The sequence below is a fragment of the Lycorma delicatula genome, chromosome 1, assembly GCF_047948215.1.
Source record: "Lycorma delicatula isolate Av1 chromosome 1, ASM4794821v1, whole genome shotgun sequence".
NCBI lineage: Eukaryota > Metazoa > Arthropoda > Insecta > Hemiptera > Fulgoridae > Lycorma > Lycorma delicatula.
This window is the reverse complement of record NC_134455.1, coordinates 230,765,998-230,780,753: the sequence shown is the minus strand read 5'-3', so window position 1 is coordinate 230,780,753 and position 14,756 is coordinate 230,765,998. Positions and strand designations below refer to the sequence as shown.

Genomic DNA, 14,756 nt, shown 5'->3' with positions numbered 1-14,756 from the left:
TGATATGTAGTATCAAGTAAGTAATTTCTCAAATAAAAAATTAACGTCGTAAAATGATGCCCTTACCTTAATCTAACACTGTTTAATTGATTTTTAAGCAAGTCGGTAATAAAATTATGATATTAATTGACGACATAGAAAGAGTCTTGTTATATAAATATAAATGAAATATGACTACTCTAAAATATCTATTAATTATCTTCTTTTTAATTCCAAAAATAAAATTTTAATAACTTAAAAATAAATCATTCATCAAGACGTTTTATCTCAGATATCAACTTATAAAATGTCTTCTAATTAGTGCATAGATACAATGCTGAGAGAATGAATTAAATTTAAACATCTATGTGATCTAAGGAAATGTAAATTTTCTTTATATTCGTTCGCCCTGCATAAATATTATTAAAACATTTAAACAAATATAATTTTTTTATACTTAAAAACTTTATATTTTTTATATTAATTCTATTTAATTTTTTTTAGTTCAATGTGATTTTAAAATATTTTTCTGGTAATCATCGTATTAAATTTAATTTAATTTATTTTATTTTATTTATTTAATTTTAAGTTATTAAATGTACACTTTAACATAAAAGACCGTACATTAGTTTATCCAGCCGCACAGTTTGATCGAGAAATTAAAACCCTTAGTTTTAAATTAATGCAAAACATCAATTTTGTTTATTTCTTCTATCGTTTTATTAAATAATCTTTCGCCTCTGACCTTCTTAACAATTTATAGAAGGTTACATTTGAGAGCTAATAATTAGCTAACTCCAGCTCCTATACCCTCTCTCAAACAGTCTCTGTCAAATTATTATTAGTTATCTCTTTTCCCCAAACCGTCTTTCCACCTCAATTTCTGTAACTACATTTCTCCAAGATTTTCTACATTCATGTTTACAGTTTTCATCCCCGTTTGAATATTAATTTTTTTCAATATTAAAAGAGCATGAGGTAAACAAAACAAACTTTTGTACTTCTTTTAATTGATTAATGGCAAAAAAAAACATTATTTTTACTAAAATTGTTTCTCATAAATGTATGAATTTTATTATTAAAATATTGTAAAAAATTATTTTAATATTTCCAAGAATATTTTATTTTCTACATCATTACATTTTTCCTTTAACAAGGTATAATTTGCTACTTTGCACCTTCTATTAATTATATTTCTTAGTTCATCAAGTCTAAACATCTCTTGTTCTCCATGATTACTAATTATCACATTTTTTCTATTCTATTCCCCTAATAATTTACTTTTTCATATTTATTTCTTTTTGTTTTCTGCCGAATGTAATATTTTTAATAACTTCCAGGCCTGAAACTACGTTTTCTTCAAATTTCTACTTAAGTTCAAAAAATCTCGATCTTATCTGTTCTCAATATTTTCTTATTTCCTTAACAAAAATTATGTGAGACGTAAAGCTTTGTCATATTTCATACTTTAGGCCTACAAAATGTTTACACCATAGTCCACACCCAAGCTTAATAATTTAGCAGATAATTAACATTTTCGTTCGCTCTGTGTTTTGTGTGTGTGTGTGTGTGTGTGTGTGTGTGTCTGTGTGTGTGTTGGTTGGATGGGTTGTTGGGTGCAGGTGTGTATAGATTATATTAATAAATGGGAAATATGATACCGCGTAATGAAAGTCTAATAAATAACCATTACCCAGATCAGTAACAATTGCTGACTACAGAGTCTATTCCAAAATCTCCCCATTTTCACATCAGCGGCTTTCACAGAGATACCAGAATGAAATCAACAAATACCAGAATGATACCAAGAATTTATACTTTATTTTAGTGAAATTACAGTTGAGAAAAAGTAATAGGTATAATAAGAATATCACTTAATCATCTGCTAGCTAATTTGTAATTTTCTCAAAAACTAGGGACGCACAAAATTTTGATCTTTATTATAATTTTTAATGGTAGCTTACACGTCTGGAAAGGGAAAAATATTTTTCGCCTGAAAATATGTTTTTTTTTTTTTTTTTTAATACAGTAGTTTATATTTAGTTCTCATTTATTTTTAACTACAATTATCCAATTAAGATTATTTATTTTAATTTCAAATAGCTCTATAATAAATAAAGTAACCTTGTAATTCAATACTCCCCTCGACTCTTCTGTTACCCCCAAAAAAGCGACAGCGTCTATTTCAAGAATAATTGATTTAGATTTATTGTGTATGGCGCACTGCTTTCGGCAGCACTTACCCTTGTAAAGAAGTCTGAAAAGAAGAAGAAGTCTGTAAAGATGGCTGTTCCGGAAGTAAACTATATAAAAAATTAAAGTCAAATCTCAGACGTTTTTAATCCTATAATATCGATTAGAACGATTATCACTACAATTTCAAATGAACTATAAAAATATATTAAATCTATATGCATTACGGTTATATGGTTTAATCGTTCTGTCTCTTTATATATCTCTCTCTCTCTCTCTCTTTCTCTCTGCCTCATATAAAATGTTTTTAAAAGAAATGGGAATGATTAAAAAAGGACATTAATTGTTTTTTTTTAATGAAATAAAATTTAGATTTGGCCAATTATTTTTTAACCTTTCTAATCTATTTTTTATCGTATTTGATTTTTTTTCAGTGTTTTTTTTTTTTGTTTCTTTTCTTTAATATTTTCTGTAGCGTTATGCTTTTTTGTTCATTAGCATAATTTTTCCTGTATCTTTTTTAAAATAAAACATTGAAAATAAATTTAAACTTCATGATACATCGATTTTGTTATGTGTCATTCGACAACTAAATGTGGATATTTGACTGGATTTCCTTAGGTCTTTCAAGACTAACAACAAATAATATCAGTCAATTACTCTTCACTCTATCCTCTCCTTCCAACTTCGTGTAGCTACCTATAAAAGGTAATTTTCATTTTTACTTGTACTTTTCACACAAAGTAGCTGGATTTAGACACAGAAGTTATTGCTGAAACTTCCCAGCATGCTAAGTGGAAAAAATTGAAGTTACAGTTACATTTTTGTAAAATGTCAATTTGTAAAATGTCAATTACAATTTTGTAAAAAGTTAATTCCTACCTAGATTTATGAATTAAAGATAGTGAGCTTCACATCGGTCACAAACCTGAACAAAGACAACCTTCAAAGCGCTGTACTTGATAATGATACCAAATGAAACATTCCCGAAAATAAATTCTCCTATTGTTCAGGCATACTTCCCTTTTCCAAAATTTTAACCTGTGCGGAATGAAGTTAATAATATGTATATACTATATTGTAAGTTGTAAAATATAAAATACTTATCAGGTATGTATTTACATACACAATTATTTGTAACAGCCATCAATTACTATTATTACGTACTAAAAAGAAAATAGCTCCCCAAGCAGTTCCGTTGACAAATAGATAAAACCATTTTGGGTTTTATCTACCTCGAACAAATAATTAATAAATAAATCTAACACTATCGTATTTTATTGCCATCGGTTTCATTGTAAAGCATGTTCAACCGTGTTTTAGATAAGTTTCTCACCAAATCTACTGCAGAGACATGATCTCCGTCAGGAATTAGCTTAATTATAAACATGTACGTGAAATAAAATCTTAAGAAATATGATTGACGTGTTGAAGAAAAACTGCAATGGATTCACAGTGAAATCGAATTTTTACGCACCGTTATACATGTATATACTTATTCAAACTGACGCAAAATGGAGGTCTGTCTACTTTCTTTCCTGTCTTCAAGTAGCACGGTGTGTGTGTGTGTGTGTGTGTGCGCGCGTGCGTTTTAGTGCGTGCGCATGCTCCCAAGGAATGGGAGAGTGTGGATATGTGTGTTTGTAGTTGTAGTATGATAGTATGTGGACTAGCGCCTACATGTCTAGATCTACGCATGTGGGGTGCATATAATTTATGTTTCTATAGTAGCTTTAACTAATGTGTCGTAGGAAGAATGAAACAGAAGTAGAAAGGTTATCAACCTTTAAATAGGTCTAAGGACAAATTACTAACATAAATGTATATCTTCGACAAATTCCAAGTTTAGAGTATTCAATATTATAACGAAAAAAATTATAGCCTACTTTTTAAATAAACTCACAAGCCATTTGTAAAAGAGTAAAATATTGTAATTCGCAAAATATTTACATTTTTGTATTAGGCTCTGTTCATTACATCCGAGTTCCGTTAACGCTGCGATGTCATTATGTTGATAACAAACGATACATTGCATGCAGCATACCTGTGATCATTACCCGTGATCAATTCCGTAAAAACGTAAGATTTAATTTTGCACAGACTTATTTTCAGTACCTTAATAATAAGCTATAATCAGAGTCTAGTTCGGAGAAATAATTCATAAACATTACAGAAATGTTTAGCTGCCGCTGTACAAGAAGAATCTTGAAACTTAGATTATAACGGCTAGTACGATACCTCTTATACAAACTGAAAACATTCAGTTTAGTTTTCAAAGCAGAAGCAAATTTCTTACTTGTAAATAAAACTTATTATTTTATGTTACTGGATAGTATTATGGATTACTTTTAAATATTTTTTTAATTCTGCTGATTATACTTAATAAACGATTAAGTATTTTGCAGCAAAGAGAAATATTATGGTATATTTTTAAATCTTTTAATAATGTAGGCTTATACTCGACAAGCATTAAAACTACGTCAGTAGACAAACGCTAAATGATAAAGTAAATAACATTAAAACTGTCTGACATATATAAACATAGTTTATAATCTTTCATAATTTTATTTATTGTAAAAATACACACGGACATGCCAAGTATTATAACTCAGGAAAAGATTCAATTTACATAAAATCATATCAAGAAAAAATGTAGCTCTATTGTTTGCTATGTGCCCATAGATCTCCAATACAGCCAGGCCGGTGTGAAAATGAATAATAATTTATAAGCCATTATTGAGTATAACCGAATTAACTAGATGTCCTGCATTTTTGATCCTGTAAGAGCATTTGTGTAAATTCCGTTTCAATTTATTTGAGTTTTGATTGAGAAAAATATTCGAATTTTATTATCGATTGTGTATTTTTAGTGTTTTATAATTTTGAGTGAACCTAAGTTTACTGTAAAAACAAAAAACTAAAACGGCAGGCCCGCGAAATAATAAATAGTGTATATGAGTTTATGAAACAAGAAGGGGTCTATTTCCAAAGTCGGAAAAAGCCACACACCTGATTCACAACAAAAAATGTGAAGAAAAAACAGCAGCTGCGTATGGGATGTAGATCCCAAGTCCAAATAGTGAGAAAAGAGAAAAAGTGGTTGCCAAAATAATTAGCCGAAACGGTGGAGACTTTTTTCTTTACTCCACTAAAAATACAAACCCCCCGTGAAATTCCTGCAATGGGACTAGATGACTTTCAGAGGTGTATGGTGAGACCATTATAAACAAATTTCACGAAATTTATAAACAACTGCTGACTGTGAAAATGATAATGTGAGCGCTTAAAGATGCCATAGGTTATTCAAGAAAAGAGATGGTTTTGAGGAAAATAATAAATCAATTGGGCTTTAGGGGGAAAAACCGAAAATAACAGGAAGGATCTCACTGAGCGACATAAGATTTAAGCGTAATCGATATCTGACTGCCGTAAAAATATTAAGAACCGAAAATAGACCGATAGTGTAGCTCGACGAGTTACGTGTATTATTTTCTCACTTTACAAATAAATGATAGTGAGGGGATTTAGGTGACGGGCTGAAAGTTCCTATTTCAAAAGGCAGCAGATTTACTATAGAGCATGTCGGAAAAAAAGTAGCGATTACAGAAATCAAATGAAAACGGAAAATTACTTAAAATTGTCAGAAGATGTTAATTCCAAACCTTCCCAATAATTATGTGGTGATTTCTGACAGCGTACCATATCACAATACCGTTTTAGAAAAATTACCAATTTCCAATTCAAGAAAAAAAGATATGATAAAGTGGTTGCAGAAGCATTGTTCTTCATTCTTCCTCGATGCTGAAACCACATTTGTACGAACTGGTAAAAGCAAACAGGGAAAAAATTATTGTCTATGTATTTACGAACTTTTACAAAAAAAAAGCATGACGTTCTCCGACTACCTCCATACCAACCGGATTTAAATCGAGATGGTTGGGTCAAAAGTTAAAGGATGAAGCAAGTCATACGCAACATTTGATATCAAAGTGTTCAAAGGCTATGTGAAAGTATAGTGACCGACATGAATGAAAAGATTGGAAGGTGTATTGTGATCAAGTTACGGAAACATAAGCTGAATATATGCAAAGAATACAATATTGGCAACCTACGGAATAACTCATTATTTCATTACAAGAAGGTAGTAAAAGTGACAGTAATGATTCTGACAATGACAGTGATGATACGATGATGATTCTGATGACAGTAAAATTTTAATATTTCTTGCGAATTGGGTGACGTACACCTACTTTAATTAATGTAGTTTTAACTTGTTCTAACATTCAAAAATAATTAAATTGTGTTGTAACTCCCGATTCCATCATTTTGTGTATGTGTATTTATTCGTTATCTTGCATCAACAATTGAATATGTGTTTGAAAATAAAAAGGAATACCAGCACTCAATGAAGGTAATACAATTTTATTTGCATCCTACACCATTTTATGTATTGCCTACACTATGTACAATTTCCAGCTTCACATAATCGCTTCTGTAATTCTTGTCACGTTTACCATTTTGAAAAATGCATAATAAATTAATAATATAATAATTTCCACTTATCAACTGTTTTTATTATTATTTCCGAGCGCTTTTGCCACTTATCAACTATTTTTATTATTATTAATAATAAAGTTCTGGATATTAATCCATCATCAGGAATATTTATGTGTTATGGATTGTAAGTATTTCCTTCAAAAAATTAATATATTAGATGAATTTTTAAAAAATTCGAAATCATGTCAGTATGAAGCTCTCAATTGTTATCAACAATTTTATATATATATACATACACAATTTTACTAATACACTACAGGTAATGTTAAAATTTACACGACTAATGGGAGCCACAATTTTCATCCTAATTTTAAGTTATATTTCTTAGTTATTATTATCATAATAAAGAATAATACAATTTGAAAAGATAACGGCACATCGCATGATTCTTATTTTAAGGTTTAAAGCATAAACATAAATAAATTTTAAACACTGGTATAGAACATGACGTGCATATTGAATTCCTAAACATTAACCATCTCCTATTATATATTCTAATATATTACTACAGATTTCACGATTAAAATTGAAACATAACATAAACAAGCTAGTTTTTAAACATAAGTAAGCTATTCTGTATTTTCCAGCATACCTTTTTTAAAAACCCCATAATACGAATTGAATTGAAATAAATAAATAAAACAATGATTTGTTTATAAAAAAACAAAAACAAGTGGCTGATACTATAAAAAAATACAGTTTACCTTTATTAATTTATAGATTTATCAGTTACCATAATCATCAGTTTGTGAATTTGAAAATAATGACTGTACCCAAACCGTTCGTCATCAGTCAAATCACTCAAAAATTTTATTTGGCTCCCAAATATTAAAGTGTTTAATTAAAAAAGATTATTTATTTTTAACAAGATTTATTTTACCTGTTACGTAGAAGTCCGTAGATTTATCTCACTCTAATTAGTTTTCAAATTTTAATTTTTCAAAATCATGTCATCGGTCGAATTTAATTTCAAATTAAATATGCACATATGTAAATATTATGTCTGAATAATTATAGGCAAAATATTGATCTCGATTTCTGATATGTCAGAAGATAATTACCACGTATATTTAAAAAATAGCACCATAATTTAAACTTGAAAATGTGCCTCTGCTGAATAACTCGCATTTAATTTTAATGAAGACGTTGATATCAATGTTTAAATAATTAATTTTTTAGTATCAATTATCATAAGATGTGTTGTCGAATAACTTATTCAGAACAAATATACATTGTAAATAATAAACAACAAATTATCACATAAATATATATATATACAATTTATTAGTTACTTAAGGTAAAAAAAAAAGTATGACTAAAGTGATGGAAACTGAATCTAGAAAAAAAGCTCATCATTTTACATCGTACATCATTTACCCTACGAAAATGAAAATATCACTTCAAGAATTAATGAATTGTTTACATAAAACAATTTTTAATGTTAACACTAAATAATAGTGACGCAAAGCTAAAATGGAAGTTACAAACATTTATTGAAACTTTATTTTTCGGTTAGTATAATTCAATACTTTCGCAACTGGGTTGATACTTGTTATGCTGAACTGAATAATTCTGATGACACTGAAACTGTGCTCGGTACAACCATATATATATATTTGCTACTGTGAACAGGTCGAATGGTTTCTTTTTTTGACAGGAATGTCAAATCAGAATCCTTTTAGTCAAATTTAAAATATTACTTTTTGATTTTTATACTTACATTAAATCAACTATTCAAATACAAAAAAAAGTCTAGGGAACCTTTATACCACCCCTATGATCAGCTCTTGGTGTTCAGTAATGGGTATTTCTAACAAGGGAAGGACGAGTTTCATTAAGACAATCGTTATGACTCAAGACGTTTCATTATGACTCAAGACTATTTGATTAGGCAATGTATAAGAGCTGATGGTAGCAAGAGTCAAGATAGTCTTTAGTCTGACAATTCGTCAAGATTATAAAAATAAATATAATTGGTAAGGTTTTAACTAATAATCCACGACCAACCAAAAAATAGGTATAACACAAAACTATCGTACATGGCTGTAGCATAAGACAGCCTAGGCTTTATATAACACTAAATTTATGATTCGAAAGAAAGATTGATGGACCAACAAAAAAATAATTTTTTTCGTAGCAGGTTTAGATATTACTAACAAGTTGTTTGTTTGTCTTTTTTTTACTACAAAATACTAAATAAATATTAAGTAAATATTTTTCAGCAAGAATTATTAATACTCATACAAACACAGCTGCATACATTGTTTTTTAAATTTCAGGTAGACAACATTCGGATAAATAGATCCGTATTTAAATCCGTAGCCTACAGCACAGTGACAGTAAAACAAAAAAAAACGTGACCTCCTGCTCGATTTTATTTTATTTTTTATACATTAGAATAGGAAACAAAATATACTGGTATTGATTATTTTCTTACCCGTAAAAAGTTTTCAACTTTTGGGTTTCGTCTACAACTAGATGATACAGTCAGAATAAAATATGAAAAAATATGTCATTACTGTACGCAGTTTTTCGCCTACTAGTATACATATAGACGTGTTAAACACGTGAGCGCTCACACACAAACATACACACACCTACATTATTTTAATACATTCAATATTAAGTAATAGGTTCATGAAAATCTAATGTAGACACCACATGACTTCCTTGTACGCCTGTTGAATTAGATATTCACTTTTTTTTTCAGAGATTAATAATTATTTATAAATCAATATATATTTACATTAAGATAAAAAAGTTAAAACAAAAAGGAAATTAAGTCGGATTCGAACCTACGTGCCTCCCCCTTGTACGATCCCAATACTCCGTTAATTAAAATTTTATTTGGCTAAAGCTCTGGAACCAATGAAAATAAGTACCACTTACGATATATCGTTGAAAAGCTCTTAATGAGGACTGATTAATGCAGTTAAGAAAAGTTCAAAATACGAATTTGTTTGGATTTTGGGCTTCTTTGGACACTTTTGGTCCAGTCGATTGCAATCAAAAGGAGAAGTGCACAACTAGATCTTACGACAGTCCTAAATCCAAAATTTCAACATTCTACAGCTAATCGTTTTTGAGTTATGCGAAATACAAACGTACGTACTTACAGATGTCATGCTGAACCTAGACAAAATGGATTCAGGGATGATCAAAATGGATATTTACGTTGAAATCTGAAAACAAAATTTTTCGCGATCTTAATATTTTCTTTACTTAGTACAAGGAAGTAAAAATGCTACGTAAAAAGAAAAATGACTTACGGCTGCAAGAAAGGATCCGGAATCAGCAATGCACTGAAAAAAAAATAAAAAAGTAGAACATATTAAATATAATTACATTTACATACTAGTACAACACATTCCAGGAATTAATTATTAGGACTTTAAGTTTATCCATTTCCTAACACTAAGATATTCTGTTGACAAAATTAAATTAACTTTTACAAAATAATCAAAAATAAATATTCTAAAATAATCTTGTAAATTGGTGAAGGTAATATGAAAGCGAAATTTTAATGTGAATGTATAGGTTACTGAAGATGTCGCCAGTGACATTTGTGGTCAAGTATAAAATTGAGAAAGCCTTAGTCATGTGTAAAGAAATTGATATAATAAGATGAATTAGAGTGTTGAGATTTTTAATATATATTTCAAGTTAATTTCGCTCCAAAATTACTCGCTTACAGAATTAATTGTTCAAACCGTGGACAAAAAATATCCTTGTAACCTTATGTAACACTTTAGATCTTCACGATACAATTTATTTAATAATATTTTGTATTCTTTTATTATTATCCTTCTAGAATTAGACTATATTGAATAACTATACATCCACTGTACAAATGGATGATTGACAACAACGAACTCACCAAGATGTTGCGTAAACCTCCTCGTCCGACTAATGTATCGATCACATTCTCATCTAACCAGAAGAATTGTGCATGCTTCTAAAGGAAAGAAGAACAAGATTTTACACAAAACCATCGCAAGGTTTAGGATTAAACCAAACTTTGAGGTTTTAACTAACCAATCATCAGTTCAAAAATGGTTAAATGCTATTAAACAGTAATATTTATAACACTAAATATATCGAAAAATACCGGAATTATAAATTACCAATAAGGAATAGATTATTCAGGTATTGATTTTGGATAAATACGAATATATTATAAAAAACAATTTAAAAAGGAATCAGGTAGAACATTTTTCCTCTTTTATACTAATGAAATAATTTTTAACCTTTATTATGTTTACTTACAGTATAACATGAAAGACAATTCTTAGAGATTTTTGTAAAACAGAAAATTGAATCTTGAAAATCTCAATGATCTAATTCACTCTTAAACGCAACAAATATTTATTTCCCTCCCAATTAAAAAGAAAAATATTATTCATTAAAAAACTGAAATAAATAAAAAATTAACGTTAATACCGCAGAAAAATAAATCATTTTTGTGTTATTTTATATCACAAAGTACACCACGTTTACTTAAATTTGTTATTAAATATCATCTACATCTTAGTAAGCTTGGCGTGCTGATATGAAAAGTCGTTACTAAGGTATGGGACGTTATTTGTAAGAATGGCCGCGTTAGTTTAGCGAGTAACGAGACGATTCATAACGGTCGACTACAGTCTTTGCGGTTATGGCACCTGCTAGATTTTAGAGCGAGGCTGGACTGTATGTTCATAGGTGATGAATAAAGACAACGCCTTGTTGCTTGTTGAATAATGATTTAATGAACTGTCATTTTGACAGTTAATGAAATGAATTATAACATAACGTATAACTTGACATATAAAAATAAAAAATTAAATAAAACATTAAAGCTAACGTTCATCCGAAAATGGAGTCCATCCGGACTAAGAGTATGACGTAACCGCCTTAGATCAGATTCGAGCGCAGAATGCTAGTACGAGCGGAACTCTCCGGTGAGCGCTAGAACCCACTAGATCGCAGCACCGGACGGCTCGATGTGGAACGGAACAGCACCTAACAATCATATATATATATATATATATATATATATATCCAATTTTAACTAGTTTGGAATTTTTTCTAATGATAAATTAAAGTAAATATAAAGTTTACCATCACCGGTTCTTCATTAAATCATTTAATCATTTCTATTGTTAGCATCTATTCCTACAGCATTTTTCAATATTTTATATCATTTATCGCTTGTATAATTTCCAATATTAAGATTGCTGATCCTGCTTTATCCTATTCTATTTTATCCATCTTCTATGGGAAGATCATTTAGTTTATATTAGATTGTGTAATTCGTTCCAAATTTAGATATTTTTTAATAATATTTGTCATTAAATTTAGCTCATGTATTCTATCTCCGCTTATAGGATAGGGCATTCCCTATCCTCCATGGTAATCTGTTCCCTTTACATCAGCCACCTGTTCATGTTTAAACGATGATGTTGCGACCGTTTAAAGATTGTTCTGAAACCTTCCTTAATGTGGGAGGTACACGCTTCTGTGAAATACTTTTTAGTCTGACTCCCAAACTTCATTCTGTCCAGCTTGGTGTAACCGGAATCGCCTTTTGGCGATTCCGGTCTTCCCCTACGGGTTTGGGATGCTGACGTAATGTTGAGCCTAGAATAACAGATGGGTAGCTACACGAATATGGACACAAAGGCTCATCAGCAATGTAAGGAGCTGGGGAAAGAGAAAGCATGGGAACATCAGCCATGAGCTCACCCAGTTCCTCTCAGGATGTGGATATTTTCGAGACTGTTTACACAGAATGAACAGGAGCAATACAGGGAACAGTGACCTACCATGACTGTAATGAGCGAGATACCACTGAGCATGTAATATTCAAGTGCATAAGATGTAGGGGCCTTAGGGCTGATATACTGGAGCAAGGTCCAGAGCATGCAAAATATCATCAGCATAATGTTAAGAGACAGGGTTTCCTGGAAAAGAATAGCGACTGCTATAACTACCATAGTTAGATCTAAGAAAGAAGAACGAAAAAGGCAAGTCGGAAGAAGGCAATCAATCCGAGGCAGAATAGCCGTTGTCGGATGGTTGTGAGAGGGCAACCGCGGGGGGCGGGTGGTGAGGGCTTTCCGGAGTTGTTCGTTAATGGCCTCTCGGGGACGCTGCATGGGTTATCCCAAGGCGGCAATAAGAGCGCCCGGGTGATCGCGCAGGGGCTGTGTGCATACCATACAGATTAGGTTCGGCTCTTGCATGACTAGAGAGAGAGGTTTTTTAGCGGGTGAAAGCTCTGCATTTGCCGTCAGAGTGGGCCTGGCAGAGCTTTTTCCTCCCCTACGGAAAGAAAAATCAGGCATCAAACCAAGATACGTATTCAATTTGTTCTCGCTAATATATAAAATTATTTTGTGTGCTTCTCTGTGTTCTACATGATAAACTTGATAAAAATTACCTGATTTCTTAACAACTTTCACAAATGAATATTACACACAGTTAGGAGTAACAGAGATTTTCAATTGTTTCGTTCTAATTGAGATCGTCAAACAAAGAAAAAACTGCAGCTGTTCCGAATATCCCGACAATAAAAGTAGAATTCCAATAAAAAATACAATATCATTCAGTTTTCATTGTTTTGTTTTTTCTCCATAGAAGTAAGGATTATTAAATTAAACGATTTATCTAACCTGCGGGTGGAAAAAAAATACTACTTCTGTAGTATTTAATCATATTTACTACCATTGCTGTTTAAAAGTAAAGTGATGATGCCGTAATGTCATTTTCATACAAAAATTCAAAACCATGCTGCCACAAAATATTTATTCATATTTTAGTTCACCGAGATAAATTTTAAGTTATGAATTTAAATTCTGTAGATTAAAAGAAAATTATTTGAGGATTAAAACACGCCGTCGTGGTTTTTGATTATAATTATGAAACGATTATACTTCATAGATAAAGACAAAAACAAATGACTATTATAACTACATAAATATTATTTTTTCATTTCTTTCAGGTGATCTGATGCAATTATTTATCTTTCCTTATTTATAATTTTCTTATTTTATACACTTATACATTCACGACAGTAGAGATGAAGATCTATAAACTTAAGCGATTATCTATTGTCTGCGAGGTTTTTGGTCGGTGTAGTTCGCCAGTTCAACTAAAATTCATAACTTAACTGGTAACAGATTAATGCCGCTAACAGCGACTACTGCACTCACTATTTTTAATAAAATTACGAAACTATAATAGCCAAGAAATTAATTTTCCGTTCCATTTTGTACTCTGTTCCACTGTTAGGAGTATCTATAAAGACCATCTTTCCAAAAAAATCAGAAAATAAAAATGATTTAACCTAAGTCCGAAATTAGAAACTATAAATTATTTATTAACGCAAATTTTGCACTTCATCGAACTAAATATGAATGTATATAATCATACGCAGTATCAGTGTTGATTAGCGAATATAATACCCATAAAAATAAGAAATATTAATTTAATGCCGTAAAACATTTTTTTTTTTTAAAATGAATTATAAAAGTGAAATTAGTTTAAATCAACCAAAAGACAATTCATGAAAGTTAAAAAAAAACACAACTCCAATTAAAATGCAGCAGAGAAAAAAATTCATTTTCAGAGCTGAATTGATCTGTTAAATGTTATTTCAGTTTTATTTGGATTTTTTTTTAAGTTTTATTTTTGTTGTTGAAATATATTATTATAAAATATGAATTGTCACGTGTTAATTTACAGCAACGCAGAAAAATCTAAACCGTAAAATCAACATTGCGTGTCTCAAATCTAACAAAATACTTTTAACTCATTCCACCTATAAAATAAGTAAGCAGTAAATCACGTGAGGACATTACAATTTGAAACTTGCATGACAAAAAATCATTAGCAACCACCCATTGCAGCTGTAAAATGCTGCCTGTATAAAAGAAACTTTGTATATATAAGTTGTGTATATGTATTCAAAATCCGCACAAATCATGCTGCAAACACTTTAACTGCTTAGATTATATTTTACCAGATTTTTAATTCAATAACACAAA

At 30.2% G+C, this 14,756-nt stretch overlaps 1 protein-coding gene across 7 annotated transcripts in view; it reads right to left on the bottom strand.

Annotated features, from left to right (window-relative positions):
* Positions 1-14,756, bottom strand: part of LOC142329471 (uncharacterized) — a 302,863-nt gene that overhangs the window by 208,149 nt on the left and 79,958 nt on the right. For 3 of the 7 annotated variants that reach the window (XM_075374152.1, XM_075374144.1, XM_075374184.1), the window contains exon 2: positions 9,999-10,031. The exons of 2 other annotated variants lie outside the window; for them this stretch is intronic. The gene's annotated coding sequence lies outside the window, so the exon portion shown is untranslated. Of the gene's footprint in view, positions 1-9,845; positions 9,912-9,998; positions 10,032-14,756 lie in introns of all 7 variants that reach the window. 2 more of the 7 variants (XM_075374158.1, XM_075374171.1) reach the window with 2 other exon arrangements.